We start from the raw sequence: 21,589 nt of genomic DNA on the forward strand, positions 1-21,589 counted from the left end.
TAATTCTTGCTGTTTTGCAAGATCATTGTCTTCCAGTTGCCTAATTCTGGTCTTTAAAGACTGGTTTTCCTTTTCAGTTTGGTCTATCCTGCTTTTTGTGGCTTCCAACTGTTTCTCCAGTTGAGAGTTCTTGTCCCTTATACTTTTGTTTTCTCGTTGAATTATTTCCCACTTTTCATGCCAGAAGGTTCCAACTTTTTCAAAAGTTCCAATTTGAATTCTTCCAGATCTTGTGGAAAATTTCCTTTTTTTTTTTTGGAAAGTTTCGATTTTGTTTGAATTTCTTCCTCTTTTTCCTCTGTAGCCTGGGTTTTCCCTCCTTAAACATTTTCCAGGGTCAATGCCTTCTTCCTGTTTTTCTTGGAGGTTGTTTGTTGGTCCTGGGCACAATTAGCCATCCATATGGTGGTTTTTCCTTCCCTTTTTAGTCAGAAATCTGAGTGAGGTGGTCAGGTTCTCTGTTTATGGAGTTAAGGAGCAAGGTTTTTGCCTGAGACAATTTCTTGAATCTCCTCAGACTTGGCTGTTCATGAGAGCACCCACGGTTTGCTCTTCCCAGTGCACAGGGGTTTCCCATTAAACTGCTATCAGGGGTATGTTCCCAGCAGACCTAGTCAGCTCCCAAGGACCTAGTGGTTCCCCTTGCTTGCTTTAGAAGTGTCCCTCTCTCACTCACTGGTTCTGGCACATGCTGGTTCTGACTGGGGGAGGGTATATCGGCTCACATTTGGGTGGGAGCTTTTTCACCCTCTTATAGTGTGGAAATGCTCAAACCCCATATACGTTCAATGCTGCACCCTACTGTTGAGTCCCTTTGTTCTTCTGAATATGCTTTTTATGTTCTTTTGAGGTAGTCTATTCCGTTGGGTGCTGGGGAGAGGAAGCGTCCCATGTCTATACTGCTGCCATGCTTAGGAAACATGATTATTGTTGGCACTTTTGTTTCCAATTTAGCTATATGTATTTACCAAAGATACTCCTCAAGTAATATTTACTAGGTGAAATAATGAAAAGAACCAGAATTCTTTTCAATGTTTTTACATATATCTCATGAAAAACTTACTAATGTTATTCAGAATAGATTTTTATTTGGTCCATGAGAACATGTTCTGTGATTATTAACACACAGATACAAAAATTAGGAAGTCATCACTAAAGGAAGATTTCTGTATGATCTTGTGAAGAGTTAAATTTTGGGGTGCAGGAGTTTGATCAAAAGCCAATGCACAGTTTATTAAATGGAAAACACTTAGTTCATTATTAGGAAACAGAGAAAGGAAATAGGAAGGAGGAAAGTGAAAGTAATCTTACAATACATAACTATAACCAATATCCCAATCCTAACTAGAAATTTCTAGAAAACCCTACATCTATCTGCCTCAGAGGGCTGTACCTTCCGCTAGGCTAAAGCCCTCGCTTACTCTTACTACTCTCTCTATTTGATAATATACCCACTGTCTCTTTCTACCTTATATACCCAAGTTAATCAATAATCAATAAGGCTATTAAAGCCTTAATTCAGTTCTCTCTCTCCAATCAGAGAGATAGCTAGAAGCACAACCTTTCCTCAGGAGATGCAGAGACAAAAGCCCTTTCAAATGGTCTGCAACTTAAAAATTGCATTCAGCCATACCCTTCTAACTGTCACCAACAGCCAAGAGGCACAGCAGGGAGTCTCTAACTGGCAAACTGCCTAGCAGATTTTTTCTTACTAAGAAATCTTATTACTCCTTTACCTCTTTTATAGAAAAAAGATAGAAATTAATAAAAATTCTCTGAACAACCTTTTCTGTCTTTTGTCTTAAGTACTATGATTCAGCAGTGAAATAAGAAAAAATAAAAACCTTCATCTTACATCGATATTTTAGATTTGCTATTCAGATTTTAAAACAAATATTTTACATTCACTCTTATGCTGTTATCATATGAAATATTTTACTATGAAAAATGCTTCTTGTTTTTGTTTATGTCATCATCATCTTCTTCATCTTCCTTCCCCTCCTCATTGTTCTCCTTTCTCATTTAAATTTTTGATAATTTGATTTTTCACAATTACTTATAAAAATTAAGATTTGTTTTTGGAAATTTTGAGTTCCAAATTTCTTCCCTCCATTCTCTTCCCTCACATTGAAATGACAATTTGACATAGAATATACATGAGTAGTCATGAAAAATATTTTTTCATATTAATTCTGCTATAAAAAAGAGATTAAAATTAAACAAACAATATTATTAAAATTATGTTGTGATGTACATTCAGGCTTCATAAATTGTCCCCCCCTGCCCCTGGGCATAAGTGGCATTTTAAACCATAAGTCCTTTGAAATTATAATGGATCATTTTATTACTAAAAATATCTGCTATTTACAATTGATTATTGGCAATATTGCTCCAACTGTGTACAATGTTATAGATCTGATCATTTCACTTTTCACCAATGCAAGTAAGTCTTTCCAGGTTTCTCTGAGAGCATCCTATGCATCATTTCTTATAGTACTATAGTATTCTATTAAAATCATGTTATCAAAATTGATTAAGCCATTTGTGAATTGATGGGCATCCCTTCAATTTCCAATTGTTTGCCTACACAAAAGCACATATTCCAAATATTTTTTGAGACATGAAACTAGTAGTAGTAATTGTTAGTCAAAAGGTACACACTTTGGAGTTTAATTCCAAATTGTTTTTCAGAATACTTGTACTATTCCATAGTGTGACAAGGAAATCACTTTAAAAGACTGATATATATTAATTTAAGGTCGCCAAGGAATTCAGCTATGTAATTCCTAAATGAAAACTGAAGTCAGCAGTCAATCTTTTATGGAGTTTAATTACAACAGGAGGAAGAAAGGAATTAGAGATAGAGAGAGAGAAAAGGGAGAGAAGGGAATAGGGCTTAAATACCCCTTCTGTTTAGGCAGGGCCAAAAGGCCCAAGCCCTTAGATAGCTGAGGCAAAGAAAAGGGATCAGTCCCTATCACTCACGTGACCAAAATGGAGAAACAGTCTCAGGGGCCCCCACCTCCAGCTTTCTTCAGAGCAAGCTTCTCAGAGCACAACCTCTCAGAGCAAAACCTCTCCCAACAACCACCTCTAGTCCTCAGACCCTGCTATCTTCAAGTAAACCATCCAAGTTCCCTCCCCTCAGTTCTCACATCTATCAATCACTGTCCATGTCTTCCCTGTGCCAATGGTGGCTATACCTTAACCCAGGACCGCCCAGAGGTCTGTGGCTTTGCACATGTCTGTTGAAGGTCATAAATTCTCAAATAATTAAATCTTGATCTATGCTGCAGCCCTTCCTAAATCCTGTTAGGACTGAGTAGGGTGGAAATTGTATTTTCCAAGACCTGGTTCTGTCATTCCAGGTATCTCTATTGTATCAATTCTAAAATCAATCATGACTCAAAGAACTTCCTGTTCTATGCTTAAGCATAGGTCAAAGCCCTTTCCATTGTTTAGCAAAAGGTTTCTGTCCTAAAGTAATCTTAAGAAGGAAGGAGGAGGAACCTCCCATGCCAAAGGGGTTCACATTCCAATAGACTATCAGTAAGAAATTTTTCAAGTATGAAATTTCCCAATGGTGAAATTTCCAACATTTATAAGTCTAAGAAATTTTAAGGTTTACAAGTATCTCATAATTGTTTTTATTTTAATATTTCTAATCAATGCAGCATTTTCCTCACATGTGTAATATTTAAAGGAATTGTAGAAATTGAAGAGGGACAGAGGATAAGGAAGGGATTGGAGGAGTTGAAGGGATAGAGGGAATATGGTTGCCAGTGAGGTAAAAGGAGAGAGTTACCCCCGGCCGAGAGGCTATCTTTGAAAAATGGGGTTCCTGAGAAATGGGCCACCTATGATAGCCTGAGGGGATGTCCTCTCTATTAATTTATGTTGAAGGTACCCCAGAGCAGGTAAGCATGGACTCCCCTGATAGACAAGCCTCCTTCCAGACAGACCCTGCCTGGCAGGGGTCTGATAAGGAACTTTTATGGTTGAATGGCTATCCTGAAGTTCATCTCCCTCTATATTCCCTTAAAATAAGAATCCTCTGATCTGACTATGGTTTTATTAAATAAAGATGAATTTTAATAACAAGTTTGAATTGAGGAGGTATCAAGGAAGAGGGAATTGGGATTTCCCTAGATTGGGTTTGAGTTTCTCTCAGCTTTTAAGCTGAGGCCAGGCCTCACAGGCTGGTAGAGGATTTCTTTTATTCCTGTCTATGCTATATGTGTGCTAACTTTCTTAAATTCAAAGTCTTAGCAATAAACAAGAGGAAGAAAAGGTTCTCACCTTCAGAGCTTGTTGGGCCTGTCTCTTTGTGATGATGCCCCTAAAGATTGGCCTTAAAGTTCAAACCAATCCCCTTATATCCTTTTGTCCAATGACACGATCACAGGAATCCAGGTAGAACACACAGTTGGGAAAGATCTAGAAATAGTGCTACTTCTATCCCAAGACAGGGAGAGAGCGCTCCTTCCAGTCCAAGGGCCAGAAAGAGAGAGCCTTCAAGACTAACTGTCACTCTCCAAGATGCCCTCATCCCACCTACTGACATTCTTGTAAATATTTTCTCTCGAACATTTTAACTGCTATTTGTTCCACCTGAGTGGCAGAAAGTCCAAAACTTGCTTCAGTTTTCCTTTCCACACATGATTATAGATAACTTTGATTCCTTTTTCTGAAAACTGCCTGTTCATATTCTTTGATGATTTTTCCATTTGGAAAATTACTTGTTTTCTTAAATATTTGACTCAGTTCCCTATACATTTGACAAATGTTGCCTTTGCCAGGAATTTGTTATACATTATTTTTTCACATATTAAAAATACTGTTTATCTCTCTCTATCTTATATCCATTTGTTTATTCTATTCTCCTTCTACTTTCACCCAGTCATTCCTCAAATGGAGGGAAATTCAGTTGGTGGCACTTTGGTCATGGTTCCAAATTACTCTCCAGAATAGTTGTATCAGTTCATAGCACCATCAGTAGTGTATTGATTTCCAAATTTTCCACACCCCCTCCAACATGTGTCCATTTCCTTTATTTGATTATATTAAACAGTGTCATAATTGTGAATTGATGCCTTGGAGATGTTTAAATTTGCATTTCTCTAATTAATATCAATTTGGAGCTTTTTCAATTTGGCTAAAGATAGTTTTAATTTCTTTATCTGAGAAATGGCTGTTAATATTTTTTAATCTATTTTTCATTGGGGAATGATTTTTATTCTACAAATTTGACTCATTTTTCTATACATTTAAAAAATGAAATCTTTATCAGGGAAATATGCTACATATTATTTTCAATTCATTGTTTCCTTTCTAATCTTGATTGTGTTGGTCTAGTTGAGTAAAAAAAAACTTTTTAATCTAATGTAGTCAAAGGTATTTCATATTTTATAATGTTTTCTAGTCTTCTTGGGACATAAATTGTTATTTTATCCATAGATAAGGCAAATTATTCCATGCTTCTCTTACTCATTTGTGCTATCACACTTCATTTCTAAAATATGTATCCATTTTTACTTTATTTTGGTATATAGTATGAGGTGTTGGTCTGTGTCTAGTTTCCATCATATAGCTTATTATTTTTAATTTTCCTGAGTTTTGTATTATTGGGGAAATTGAGAAGGAACCAGAGTTGCTAAATACTTGGGGAATGAATATAAAGTACCATCACTTCTTCCTTCCCTTCCCCCAAGCAGAGCAATTAACAATGGAGGCAAGCCTGACTAGAGCTGAAAGGGTAAATGAAAATCCCCCATCAATCTCCTTCTTTAGATGATGTACTTTGAAATTCACCTCCTAACACATTGAATGTGATTGAGCCTTTAGTAAAATTCAAGATATCTATTAATTTGAGTAAAAGGGTTGAAGTATAATGAGGATAGAGGGAAAGAGGAAATCCCTAGCTATTTACCTATACAGATGATCTTAGGGGTTGGAATCAGGGAGTCTTCTTTACAATAAGCTCTTGGTTTCCCCTAAGGGAAAAGTCTTTATCCTAAAGGTTTCACAAATGAAAGACAGAATCTTCTGTTTCTCAGGCAAAAAGATTAAAGGATGTATATAGTCTTCATAGCAAAGGGTTAGTTCCCTCTCAGATCTTCAGACCATGGAGAAAAGAACCTTTAGCTTCCCAACTGCTGCAAAATTTTCTGCTTGTATGGAAGTTCCATCCCATCCCTTGATGGCAGCTGGGTTCCATTTCATCTCTTCCTGAGATAGCTTTTCAAATCCAATCTTTTCCATTCCTCCTGGCATTTCCCTCTCATACAGATTTTGTGGAATATTAACATCATTCAAAATCTTGAATCTTTGAGGTAGTGAAATAGTAGGTTATCATGGTCATTAACTATGGTATCTTAGTAGTTGTATATATTCCATTGATCCACTATTCTATTTCTGAGCCATTACTAGATTATGTTCATGCCTGCCAATTTATAATATGATTTCAGAGATAGTATAGATAAGTCACTATTCTTTTTTTTTAACATTATTTTATTTGGTCATTTCCAAACATTATTCATTGGAGAGAAAGATCATTTTCTTTTCTTCCCCCCATCCCCACCTCTCCCCTAGCCGATGCACAATTCCACTGGGTAACTCATGTGTTCTTGATTTGAACCCATTTCCATGTTGTTGGCATTTGCATTAGAGTGTTCATTTAGAGTCTCTCCTCAGACATGTCCCCTCAACCCCTGTAGTCAAGCAGTTGCTTTTCCTCGGAGTTTTTCCTCCCACAGTTTGTCCTCTCTTTGTGGATAGTGTTTTCCGCCTAGATCCCTGCAGATTGTTCAGGGACATTGCATTGACACTAATGGAGAATTCCATTATGTTCGATTGTACCAGAGTGTATCAGTCTCTGTGTACAATGTTTTCCTGGTTCTGCTCCTTTCGCTCTGCATCACTTCTTGGAGGTTGTTCCAATCTCCATGGAATTCCTCCACTTTATTATTCCTTTTAGCACAATACTATTCCATCAACAACAGATACCACAATTTATTCAGTCATTCTCCAATTGAAGGGCATCCCTTAATTTTCCAAGTTTTGGCCATCACAAAGAGTGCAGCTATGACAATTCTTGTACAAGTCTTTTTCCTTATTATCTCTTTGGGGTACAAACCCAGCAGTGCTTTGGCTGGATCAAGGGGCAGATAGTCTTTTATCACCCTTTGGGCTTACATAGTTCCAAATTGCCCTCCAGAATAGTTGGATAAATTCAAAACCCCACCAGCAATGAATTAATGTCCCTAGTTTGCCACATCCCTTCCAGCATTCATTATGATCATGCTTTCCTTTGCTGTCATGTTAGCCAATCGGCTAGGTGTGAGGGGATACCTCAAAGTTGTTTTGATTTGCATCTCTCCGATTATAAAATATTTAGAACACTTTTTCATGTGCTTATTAATAGTTTTGATTTCTTTATCTGAAAACTGCCTATTCATGTCTCTTGTCCATTTATCAATTGGAGAGTGGCTTGATTTTTTGTACAATTGATTTAGCGCTTTATAAATTTGAGTAATTAAACATTTGTCAGAGGATTTTATGAAGATTGTTTCCCAATTTGTTACTTCCCTTCTGATTTTAGTTATTTTTATTATTTTATTTTTTATTTTATATATATTATATTATATATTATAATATACATATATATAATTTTATTTTAGTTATTTAGGTTTTGTTTATACAAAAGCTTTCTAATTTGATGTAGTCAAAATTAATTTTTTTACATTTTGTGATTCTTTCTAAGACTTCCTTGGTTTTAAAGTCTTTCCCTTCCCAAAAGTCTGACATGTATACTATTCTGTGTTCACTTAATTTACTTATAGTTTACTTCTTTATGTTCAAGTCATTCACCCATTTTGAATTTATCTTGGTGTAAGGTGTAAGGTGTTGATCCAAACCTAATCTCTCCCACACTGCCTTCCAATTTTCCCAGCAGTTTTATCAAATAGTGGATTTTTGTCCCCAAAGCTGGGATCTTTGGGTTTATCATATACTGTCTTGCTGATGTCACTTGCCCCAAGTCTATTCCACAGATCCTCCTTTCTGTCTCTTAGCCAGTACCAAATTGTTTTGATTACCACTGCTTTATAATATAGTTTGAAATCTGGGAATGCAAAGCTCCCTTCTTTTCTTTTTTTTTTTCATTATTTCCCTGGATATCCTTGATCCTTTGTTCTTGCAAATGAACTTTGTTATGGTATTTTTCTAAATCAGTAAAGACATATTTTGGAAATTCAATGGGTATGGCACCAAATAGATGAATAAGTTTGGGTAGGACGTTCATTTTTATTATATTGACTCATCCTACCCATGAGGAGTTAATGTTTTTCCAATTGCTCAAGTCTAGTTTTAGTTGTGTGGAGAGTGTTTTGTAGTTGTGTTCATATAGTTCCTGTGTTTGCCTTAGGAGATAGATTTCTAGGTATTTTATTTTGTCTAAGGTGATTTTGAATGGGATTTCTCTTTCTAGTTCTTGCTGCTGAGCTGTGTTGGAATTATAAAGAAATGATGATGACTTATGCGGGTTTATTTTGTATCCTTCAATTTTGCTAAAGTTGTTGATTATTTCAATTAGCTTTTTGGTTGAATCTCTAGGATTCTTTAAGTAGACCATCATGTCATCCACAAAGAGCGATAACTTGGTCTCCTCCAGGCCTATTTTAATGCCTTCAATTTCTTTTTCTTCTCTAATTGCTACTGCTAGTGTTTCTAGTATGATGTCAACTAATAGAGGTGATAATCGGCATCCTTGTTTCACTCCTGATCTTATTGAGAATGCATCTAGTTTGTCCTGATTCTAGATGATATTAGCTGATGGTTTTAGATATATACTGTTTATTATTTTTAGGAATGGACCTTCTATTCCTATGCTTTCTAATGTTTTTAATAGGAATGCGTGTTTTATTTTATCAAAGGATTTTTTTGCATCTGTTGAAATAAGGATGTGATTTTTGTTGGTATCCTTGTTGATATGGTCAGTTATGTGGATGGTTTTTCTAATATTGAACCAGCCCTGCATCCCTGGTATAAATCTGACTTGATCATGGTGAATGACTCTTCTGATCACTTGCTGGAGTCTTTTTGCTAGTATCCTATTCAAGATTTTTGCATCTATATTCATTAGGGAGATTGGTCTATTATTTTCTTTCTCTGTTTTTGATCTGCCTGGTTTTGGAATCAGTACTATGTTTGTGTCAAAAAAAGAGTTTGGTAGAAATCCCTCTTTGCTTATTATGTCAAATAGTTTGTATAGTATTGGGATTAACTGTTCTCTGAATGTTTGATAGAATTCACTGGTGAATCCATCAGGCCCTGGGGATTTTTTCTTGGGGAGTTCTTTGATGGCCTGTTGGATTTCATTTTCTGATATGGGATTATTTAAGAATTCTATTTTTTCTTCTGTTAGTCTAAGAAGTTTATTTTTTGTATATATTCGTCCATATCACCTCGATGAGTATATTTTTTGCCATACAATTTGGCAAAGTAATTTTTAATGATTACCTTAATTTCCTCTTCATTGGAGATGATGTCCCCCTTTTCATATTTGATGCTGTTAATTTGATTTTCTTATTTCCTTTTTTAAATTATATTGACCAGTACTTTGTCAATTTTTTTCTTTTTTCAAAGTACCAGCTTCTAGTCTTCTTCTGGGGTTTTTTAATTTGCTTGCTTTCAGGTTTTTTTATTTGCATTTCCAATTCATTTATCTCTGCCCTCCCTAGTTTGTTAAAATATGCACTCAGGTAATTGAATTTTCCTCTGATTACTGCTTTGGCTGCATCCCATAAGGTTTGAAAGGATGTCTCACCATTGTCATTTTCCTTGATGAAATTATTAATTGTTTCTTTGATTTCTTCTCTAACTAACAGATTTTGGAGTATCATATTATTTAATTTCCAATTAACTTTTGATTTGGTTCTCCATGTACCTTTACTGATCATTATTTTTATTGCCTTATGATCTGTAAAGTCTGCATTTATTATTTCTGATTTTCTGCATTTGTATGCCATGTTTCTGTGACCTATTCTATGGTCAATCTTTGTGAATGTGCCATATGGTGTTGAGAAGAAGGTGTATTCCTTTTTGTCCCTATTTATTTTTCTCCATATGTCTATTTATTCTAATTTTTCTAAGAATTCATTTACTTCTTTTACCTCTTTCTTATTTTTTTAAATTTGTTTTATCTAAATTTGATAGTGGTTGGTTCAAATCTCCCACTAATATGGGTTTACTGTCTATTTCCTCCTTTAATTCTTCTAATTTCTCCATTAGAAATATGGGTGCTATACTCTTTGGTGCATACATGTTGATTAGTGATATTTCCTCTTTATCTAATGTCCCTTTTAACAAAATATATTTACCTTCCCTATCCCTTTTTATCAGGTCTGTTTGTTCTTGGTTTTGTCAGATATGATTGCAACTCCTCCATGCTTTCTGTCAGTTGAGGTCCAGAAGGTCTTACTCCATCCTTTAATTCTGACCTTGTGAGTATCTACCCGCCTCATGTGTGTTTCTTGAAGACAACATATGCTAGGGTTTTGTATTCTAATCCATCCTGCTATTTATCTAAGTTAAAACCAATAGTGTTCACAAAATACAACCCATAATCCTTGCCCTAAAAGATTAGCAGTGAATAAAATGGAATTATACAAATAGCCAAGTTGCAACAAATGAGAAAGATAGAAATAAATGAAGTTCTCATTTACTTCTAAACTTGGAGAGTGATAGGATCATATGAATTCTAGAAATATTAGTTAATATTCCTTCCAGGATTATATGAACTATGAGTATTGACCTTTATTAGAATCTTCTCAGATTTATGCCAATAACTCCAACCAAATATATGAAATAACACTACCAAAGAAGAGAATTCTTTTAACCTATAAGTAAAATATAGGCTGACTTCATAGTTATAATGATTGTAGAATATAATCTACATAGTTTTAAATAGTAATATGACATATCAGGTATCATATTACTATTTAAAAGCATGTAGATTAAAAATTAATATAAAAATACTCCAAGTATTATATTTATTGAGTTTATTAACATAACCTGAAGTAAAAAAGCCTTAGTAAAACCAGTCCGCCCAATCACACATGCAGGAAAAGAGAGAGAAGGGGAGGTGTTACCAAAACTTATATACAAAAGAGAACACTCAACATGGTGGAGAAAGGAAAGAAATTCTGATAAATACAAAAAGAATTCTGGAGAATGTAATTCAAAGGTAGAAAATTTTAACTTATACATCACCCCCCCCCCATGATCCTTTTGGGAGGGTAGTCTCCTGAAAGGGATCATTTTAAATATAACCAATTTCTAAATTGCAATAATTTTTGGATAAAAGAAAAAAATAACAAAAACCAATGATTGCTAGGCTCATTGACAAAAAGCCAGTGATGGGGCAGTCCCCTTTTGCATAAGAGAATACATACAAAAGAAATTCATTCAACCCCCCCACAGTTCAAATTCACTAAATCCAAAAGTTCACTCTGGATTTTGATGAAGGGAAAATTTGGAGGGAAAAATGGTAGGGAATGGAAGGATAAGAAAGGTAGCTGGGTCACCCCAACCCCAGTAGGGAAATTTCCCAGGCTATTTTAACAATACTATAACTATGCTAGGGAATTAAGTTAAAAGAAGACAAACTCTAGGGATAGTTAGACAGGTTTATTTGGGCTAGGAAAATAAAGATTTGGGAAAGCTAGAGAAAATTAGATCTCCAGGAAGCAAGGCAGGGGCCAAACATTCTTTCCTGGTAAAAGCCACCAAAACCCACAATTCTTTCTTGTTTTATATCTTCTCAGATACCTCCCACAAAGAAAGAGGGAGGTGTCTGAAGAAGCCAAGGTAGAAAGTCCTGGGAAATGTAGTCTCCTAGGGTTCTGAGCCATTTTAAAACACACAATTTTCTGATATAGTGTGTGGTATCTGCAGGCATATTTATGGTGCCTTCTCCAAAAAGTTCACTTTCTGAATTCAGGGAGGTAGCAAGTTTCTTATCCTGAAATTACTCACAAGTAAATTTGAACTTTGAATTATAGGATAATAATACCTTCCCTCCTGAGGAGGATATTGACCAACACAAGAATCACTCAGGGAGGCATGGCTGAATTATGAGGTATATGAATCAATTGACAAAAGAAAAAATAATCATCAAAAAATAAAAAAAATAACTTGTGGATGAAGTATAAAATATCAATGTCTTATGTGTAAAAATTCTAAGTCAAGGAAAAATAAACCTATAACAGGTCCTTGAATTAGCTCCCAACTAAAGAAATTTAAGCAATTATGCTCCTGCTCAATCAGTACCCAAGACTACAGAAAGTTTGCCATACATGAAAAACAGAAAAGGGACTAGATTTCAGTAGCAAACTGGGAAATAGCATTCCTTGGTCTCATTTTACCTTTTTTTTTTTCCTCAGGGATTCTTAATCCAGGATGGCAGCCAAAGTGAGGTGCTTGGTAGAATGTGGCTCAGGGAAGACCTGCCTCTGACATATCAAAATGACCACAACCTCAAACCCCAAACAAATTCAAGTCCTCTTGTCTTGTCTCAAAATTTTATCAATTCCAGTGGGATTGGTTGGTCTCTTTGATCTTGTGCTCTATTGGCACTATGCAGGTTAGCTTTGTGCTTCTTTGGCACTGTGAAGTAGTTCTTTTTGTATTCCCTTCTCCTGGAATCAGACAGAATCATTAAGCAAAGTCCCTTAATTTTTTGCCACTAAAAAGAGTTTGTACAAGATGACTATTGGCTTGTACAATGATATTTTGTTTGAATTTTAGATTTACTCCACCCTGCTTAGTCTTAGAATTTTAGCAACCAGGAATGTATACACCCCCCACTTAAAGAGTAAATGTATGGGGAGGAAGGTCTATCATCTGCCTGTGCTAGCAAGTGACAAATCAGAAGCAGTGACTGACCCCCTGGACTGTCCAAAGCCAAGTTCAAGTCACCATTGGTACATGTGATACAAAGAAAGTGATGTAAAGAACTGTTTTTATATTTCATGTCACTTCCTGTGAGAGGACTTTTGTGGACTTTGGCAGTGGAACTTGACTTGGAGTATCTCAAGTGTGAGACGTCACACTGCTTCCCTGAGACGATCACATGGTGAGCATTAAGACTGACTCCACTTTTTCTTGATCTTTCTGGAGGCACCAGCCTCCAAAGAGGCACTTCATCTTTGAGGAGGCCTCATGTCTGGAAGCCAAGCTACATTTAATCTCCTGGGAAGGCCCCTTGGCTGAGGCCTCAGAACTCTGCCTGGCTCAGTCAGACCAGGCTGGAGCAGATCTTCTTCCCTTTTCCCTCTCTCTCCCACATTCTTAATTTCTTCCTTCTGTTGTAAATAAACCACCATAAAATTCCATTCTGACTAGAGTATTTCATTGGGATTTAGAATTTAAATCCCTAGAGACCACTAAAAATATATATTCAGTCTCAACCCTAAATTTTACCCTTAACAGTCATTCAGTACAGTCATAGGGGGAAAAGTACAAATCAAAATAATGTAACAGAATATATCTAATAGTAATGAATCTAATAGTAAAAATCTAATAATAACAGTAGATTAAGATGATTCAGTGTAACAGAAAGATATTGATTAGATTAACATATGAACTTTAAAAACTTAAAACTTAAAATAGTCAACAAATATAATAGGCATGACAGGATATAGGTAGTGAATTCAAAAGTCCTTTTCACCAATTTCAATAGACTTCTTAACTATTATGGAGGGTAAACAAAACTCAAAAAGTTAACATCAATAAACTTTCATATCTCCTTAAGGTTCCTTTCTGTCTCCAGTATTTATCATCCATTTTCACATTTTTTTTGTCACAGCTCTGGAGTTCCCCATACCCACACTGAGCATAGTGTGGATGAATCTCATATTGGGTTTGGTGCAGAAATTGGGGTGGCCAAAATGACAAGAGGGTCTGAAGAGATTTATCTCCTGTCTGAATCTTAAGATTAATCAAGCTATAAACTGAAAGATATCCAATCAGCACAAAATGTACATTAACAGAAGTAAGAAAAGACACCACAAAACTTTAAGCTGTGCTAGCTCTGTAATGCTCCTCCATAATGGGAGCAGTTTGAAATAGGCAAGAAACAAGACCATGCTTTGTAACATGTTTACTTCTCAAATAAAGGTCAATGGATTTTGTTTACAGTAAAAACAAAAGACCCTGACTTGGAGGTTAGGAATTAGCTAGGAGGCTTGGGAAAGGATTATTCTTTCACCTCCTCCCTAGAGGCAAAACTGCCAGGGAGAACAATAGGGTATTTGAATATGAGAGACTGCTTCCTCTTCCATTTTATGTTGGATTATAGGGTGGAAAGAAAAAAATGTCAGGGGACTCTCTCTCCTCTGAAAAAATCCTTAGTTGAAAGTTATGCGCCCAGGGTCAGTTTAATAAATCTGCTTAGAAACTAGAAGGGGTGTGGGACTGAATAGTGCAGGTTTTTTTCTGTTCCACACTGTGTTCCCCTGCTGAAAAATGGCTAACACAGGCTTGAAAACCCATGTTGGCATGTGTGGGGTGGCTAAAGGGATTGGGGATCTTACCCTTCCATGGTAAAAAGGCACTGTGCAAAATAGGATGGGTTCATCACAGGCTGTTGGAGGCTTGAGGCTGGATAGGTACCACTCAGAGGCAACAGGAACACAAGCAGCAGGGCTGGGAGAGCTCAGGGTGCACTGAGAAGAGGCAACCCCAGCCCTCAGCTCTCAAAAATATTTAAAAAAAATATTTGAGAATTCTATCCCAAAGTGGTAGCCAAATATGTAGTTTAAAATTTAATATCCAAAATATTCCAAGTATTATAAAGTTTATTATAAATAACATGAAGTAGAAAATTTGAGTAAAATCAGCCTTCCCAGGCACACTTGGGAAAAGAGGGAGAGAGAGGGAAGAGTTACCAAAACTTATATACAAAAATAAACATGCAATGTGGTGAAGAAGGGAAAGGAATTCTTGGAAATACAAAAGGAATTCTGGTGAATGTAGTTCAAAGGTATAAAATTTCTACTTATACAAAAGTTAAATAATAAAATACAAATATAATCTAATTACCTAAAACAATTAACCACAAATTTCTGGGGCCATAAGATCAACTAATTAGTGTTTTGATAATTATAGAACAAGCTACCCAAAAAGGCTGTAGCATTTACAATTTCAAAGAGCTTTAATTCAATTCTGTATTCATGACTTATTAATTTACTACCAGCATATAAATTAGTCCCAATTAGACTAAAGGGAAAATGATAGAGTATTTAAAGTCCACATGAAGAATTATTCTACACCATAGATGTAATAATATTAGCAACAATAAATACAAATTTGGATTTTTCTGGGAAACAGTTTAGACAATCTTAGCTCAGACTAGCCTTAGACAAATTGTCATTCATCTTAAATAGAATTGTATATGCTTTTCAAAATTAAAATTTTATTAATCACTATATATGACACACACAAATACATGTGTATTTTTCTCTGTCTGTCTATTTCTCCATCTCTATTTCTAGCAATCATGTAATGAAAGATGAAATTACTGAAGAAACAAAGGGTCAAGCTTCTGAGCAAATTGATTCATTAAATGATGTATCAAATTTTAAGCAAATTTGTATATCATTTTCCTCAGCTTTGGCACTGGAATCCAAATGCATAGGGAAACAAGTTTTAATATGTTAAAATAATTATACATGAATAATGAATTAAAATAAAACCATTGACTTCAATATGCAATTAAGTGATCTTAACTTTAATGGTAGGAAAAACTTATGAACTTTCTAAGGTGGGAAGGCAAGCAAATAGATTCCATTCTCTGAAATTAGAAAAAAAAAGATATATCTCTCTCACCCCTTCCCAAATATCTGTATACAATGAAAGGAACATGGAAACAATACTGACGGAGGACTATGGGGGGAGGCAGTTCTCAGTTTTCAGTTGTCAAATATGAGGCTTGCTTGAGATTTTTAACTTTGAGAAAACAATGTCAAGACTAAGCCCCTCAAAGTTACAAACTGAATTTATATCTAATGATGCATAGGAAACCCCCTTCTCTCTATTTGATTCCAAGCAGGTGTCTTATCTTACAGCCGGTTGTATAGTTAGAGGAAATATAAAGCCAGGCTCAGGATTAACCAAGTGGGGAAATTTTCTGCTCAGAAGGGAAATAACACAATGGAGGAAACTGAGTGAAGAGGATCCTATCTTAGGTCACATTGTGGAAATCCTCTCAACTTTTTCTAGGGACAAACATTCACCTGTAGCACATGCCATTTTGTACTATTAGATTCATGACCATCCAAACAACCGTCACTGTAATAAAAACTTAGGATAATACTTATATAGTAATTATAACCCCAAGATTTTTTTGCCCCAAATAGTAAAATTATATCAACCATGTCTTAGGAATATTATTAATTCATCACATTACTTTATAATTGATAACCAAAACTATTCTTTTGAAAGCTCACTTTGTTGTCTGCCTTAAAATAAAATGTGCCCTATTTAATATTTATTTTTTCATATATTTATGTATTTAAAAATCAATTGATAACCTAATATCATCCCTATTAATTTTCTCTAATAAGATTTCTTATACAATGACTCCCCAAATTTCACAACATAAGAAAAATTAGAAGCATAATAATATTATATAAAATAGCAGGTATTTAAATGTAAAATAAAACTTATTTAATGTTCAGATGCTATAAACTCAGTTGAATGTACTTCCAAGTGATATCACTTGGAAATTTATTAATCTTGTCAACTTTTGTATCTTATGCTAACTATATCTAAAATTCAGCATGTAATCATATTTAATTAAAGAAATAATAATGATAACACCAGTCAATATTTATATAGGGCTTAATATTTGCCAATGCCTATGTTAAGTACACAATAATCATTATATATCATTTTAATTGTTACAAAAAACCTGGGAAAATTTGGGTACTATTATTATTTTCCTCTTTACAGACCAGGAAACTGAGGCCCAAAACAAAAGGTAATGTGATTAAGATAACTCAGTTAATACCTTTATGAGATCAAAATCTGTCAGATTTCCCAGCTCTATGCACTTCTACAGTATTTTACCTGTTGTTTTTCTCCAGCACCCTTATTTGGGAATCTGATTTAAAATTAGAAAAGATACTACTGTAGAATGAGAAGGTTCCCTGAACTCAGATGTGGGATAAAATATGGGGTTTTCCCTTTTCAGTGTAAATCATCTTTTCCATTCCTTAATTCAATTTTTCTAATTTTTTTTTTACTCCCAGATTTAATCAGTCTTGTCTGTTTTCATTGTCAAGGAAGAGTAAATAAGAGAACAACTGCAAACTACATGCCTATTTTTCCACTGGCTTTGTGATTACTTTAAACTAGCTGCCTTCCTTTATTATGCTAAAACAATTAAGTTCAATAAGATTCAGGAGAAAATAATCTAAAAGTTATTTGTCCCTGATATTTTACAGAATTTAATTCTAATTTTTCCTTAAAACTAATTTTTCAGATTGGCACCCCAAAATTCACTAAGATGTTTCAGCATATGTTAAGTTTCTGCTAAGATCCTTATCAAATAGGACAAATAGAAAAGGGTGAGTTACTGGAATTACCTCAAGTCCCAGGATTTCACCCCTGTCATCTTAAAACAATTACTCTTCAAACCCTTAATGATCAATCACAAATCTTAAAGTTATCAAGTTGGAGTGGGTTTTAGCCTGGCTTCCTTATAATTAGTTTTGACATTTCTTCTTTCCCATCTCTTTTTGTCTTTTTTTATTTGAGAACTGACAACATATCACTACCATTTGCTCATGGAAAAGAAATATCATTTGATTGTGTTTGTGTTCAACTCAAGATATTTTTACTTTCCAAGGATTTTCCAGGTCATCATTACCCAATATGCTACATCTTTTGAATGGAAACTTCTGGATGACAAGGACAGTTTTCATTCATATTTGTATCCCCAGAATTCAAAATACTATTAGTCATGTGTGATTAACAAATTGTTTTCATTCGTTCATTCATTCATTCATTCATTCTTTCTTTCTTTCATTCATTCATATTATAGAGAAAATGGCAGCATAAAGAGGATAATCCTGCCTAGCCTTTGTGACTTCTGTGCAGGATATTTAGCCCCTCTTAACATTAAATTCCTCATCCATGAATGGTGAATATAATTAATGTGGTATCTATCTGTTAGGACTAATTTAAAAATTACGTAGAATAATGTACATGAAAAATTTAGGAAAATATAAACACTATGTGAATGTTAAGAAGAATATATAGAACTATTTGTTTCTGAGTTGATTATAAGCAAGGAAACATTGTACAGGAACATAAACTCTCAGATTATAGCTTTACTAAAAGACTTACAGGCCTTCATCTTTCTCATTCTGAAATCATACCATCATTTTTACCATGTTTTACCATGAAAGTTTTTACCATGAAAGGAGTAGGCCAATCAAAAGCCCAGATGTGTCCTAAAATCTAATAGTTGTGAAAATGAAATTAATTAACTCTCCCCAGATTGTGAAGATTAAATTAACTCCCTGTCCCATTTTTAGATTTAATCACTAAAAGAGTAAACACACCATTCACACTTGAGTGGGTGAGGTCTGTGACACAAGTGTGAGATAGTGGTTGACAAATCAGAATCAATTGAATGTTCAATTGGAAGTCCTAAGCAAAGCTTTAGACTATGATTTGTCCACTTAAAAAGTGGAGGAAGGCACAGAAAGTGACACAAAAAAGTGTCTTTAAAAGGGATTTGTGGAAAGAACTTCATCTTCTGTTGGAGTTCTGAGTTGGAGTTGGAGGCTGGTGAAGAATCTGCTGACTGTACCTGAGACCCTTCCTGGTGACACTACTCTTAAATATCTCCCTTTGGACTGACATAGAGTAAGTGAAAAGAGCTGACCCCTTTCCTGGATTTTCTGAAAAGACTAGCCTCAGGAGAGACCTATCCTCTTGAGAAAGGCTCCCTGCATCCCCAGGTGATCAACTCAAAAGTTGAGACCTCTCCAGCTAAGGACTAAACTCCACTGCCTGGGTTGAGCCAGGGTCAGAGCAAAATACTTAGAGCTTAGGCAACATATCTTACCCTATCCTCTCTCTGGTTTTTTACTTTCACTCTTTTATATTTTATAAATAAATTATAAATAAATTTCTTTGGAATTTCATAAAATTCCTGATGACCCTATTCTTAAATAATCCAGTCCAACCTTTTATAAAAACCCCATTATCTCCCCCTTACATAGTGGTGGGTAAATTCAGAGGGAATGAGAGGGAAAAAGTGAATTCAGGATAAATCATATGCTGGTCTGTGCTGAAACTGCCTATCTCCTTTATCTTTCATAAGGGTATTGTGAATAAGGAAAGTTTGCTAAATTAGGATTTGCTAACCTAGAAATCATTACCAAAAATATAAGTGAATAAATCAGTTAAGGAGTATTTAAAAATAGTAAGGTCAGCTAGTAGTCAAACATAGAATTATTTCTTACAGGTCATTCAAATAGAATACTACTCATAATATGACCTTATTTATATTCTCTGATGTCAGTCTTTCGTGATTTATAGCCATATGTGAGTACAACATTGTTGTTCAAGATGGACTAGTTGTATAGTAGTAAATAATTTGTAATATACTAAATAGGAATCAGACTGATTAGGAACTTGTAATGAATCACGAACAATTAGTCTATTCAATACCATTCCCATATAAAGACTAAATCTTCATGCTTATTATTCTCTCACCCTTTTTATCAAGGTTTCCCTTTAATGATTCAATAAAGCTATGGTAGAATTAATTTATTGCAATATATATATATATATATATATATATATATATATATATATATATATATATATATATATATATATATATATATATATATATATATATATATATATAGTAGTAGTCTCTCGGTGACTGAGATTGACAATTGTCTTTGTGTGTTTTCATCTACGGTGTACCCTCATATGGCTTTGAAGTCCAAAGACTGAGGTGCAAAGTTTGTGGAACATGGGGCATGGGATGCCAGTTGTTACGGGAGTTTCGGTTGTGGCAGCGGCAAGACGTCGACATTGTTCATCTTCAAAGGTGGTGGCAAATGATCACTTGAAAATTTCTCTCCATATCATCCAGAAAATTTAAATTTTCATTTATTTAACATAGTCTTTGAGCCTACTGTTTTATGAAATTTTAACTAGTTACTTCTTTTTCCTTCTCAAACATTTTTATTCCCTATACAATCTTTCTTTTTCTTTTATTGATCTAAATTAAAGGATTAATATGTTTAAAGGTTTTTGTTTTAAAATTTTATCCTTCTGATGTTTTGTGCACTTTGGAGGAGAGAGACTATAAAGTTTAATGAATAGTTTAGATGGCAATGTCAAGTTAATATCACTGCAATAAAAAAATGTAGAGTCTGAATAAAAAGCAGCCTTGTAAGTGGTTGCCTTTATACCTTAGCCATAAAAAATTATTTTGCTAAGCTAATTATTTATCATTAAAGAGGGACTCTCTTTTTCTAAATAAAAATATGTTGAGTGTACTTTATATTATATTAAGGTGTAATTTAGTAAAGATTTTCTTACACAGAGCAAAATTTAGTCCATTATAAAGGATAATATTTGAACTGCAACTAATATTGTTAATTATTCATTCAAAATTTCCTTTAATTTCATTACAATGAGGAAATATAGTGACAAAAAATTATATTAGAAGTATTATCATATAATAAAATAAAATATCTGGTTATTCCTATGCTATTTATCTATATCTTGGATATTGTCTTAAATGTCATAGTTATCAAAACTACAAATGACATAAATTGAGGGTTGGGTGAATGATTGTGATCTAACTAATGCACTGGAAGATAAGGAAAACGTTAAAAGCAAAGTAGAGGAATGGAGTCAAGATGGTGTAGTAGAGATACTGAAAACTCAAAATTTTCTGAGCATCCTCTCCCATATATCTTAAATTAATACTTCAAAACATATAATGAAATTTAAAGACAAAAAAAGGTGATATAATCAGGCAATTTTCCTGGAGAAGATAATTTCTCCATTATGGGAAAAAAAAACAACATTTGTTTTACTAAAGCAAGAAAAGAGTACAGCCTCTTCAAGGCCTCAAGAAGGAACACTGGCATAAGACAAAATCAAGTCCCCATTCCCAACTGCTCATGGTTCAGAATCCAGGCCTAAGTCAACTAATAATATTAAAGAGAATGACAGTAATGAGACAATATATTGACTTTTTATGAATTGCCATCAAAGTGGTGCTTATGGGGAAATTTATATATCTCTGAATGCTTACATTAATAAAGTAGAGAAAAAAAAGATCAATGACAGGCACAGAAATATAAAAAAAAACACTAAAAACATTAAAAACTCAAAAACATAATTGAAAATCCTGAAAATTAAGGTATATATAAAAATAAAATAAATTTAAACTTAGAAAATAATTGAATTAATAAGCAATATTAGGGGTAGGTTTTATAAAAAATGAATAAAATAGATAACTGGTTATTTTTATTTAAAAAAGAAA

Source organism: Monodelphis domestica, chromosome 3, assembly GCF_027887165.1.
Source record: "Monodelphis domestica isolate mMonDom1 chromosome 3, mMonDom1.pri, whole genome shotgun sequence".
NCBI classification, from domain to species: Eukaryota; Metazoa; Chordata; class Mammalia; order Didelphimorphia; family Didelphidae; genus Monodelphis; species Monodelphis domestica.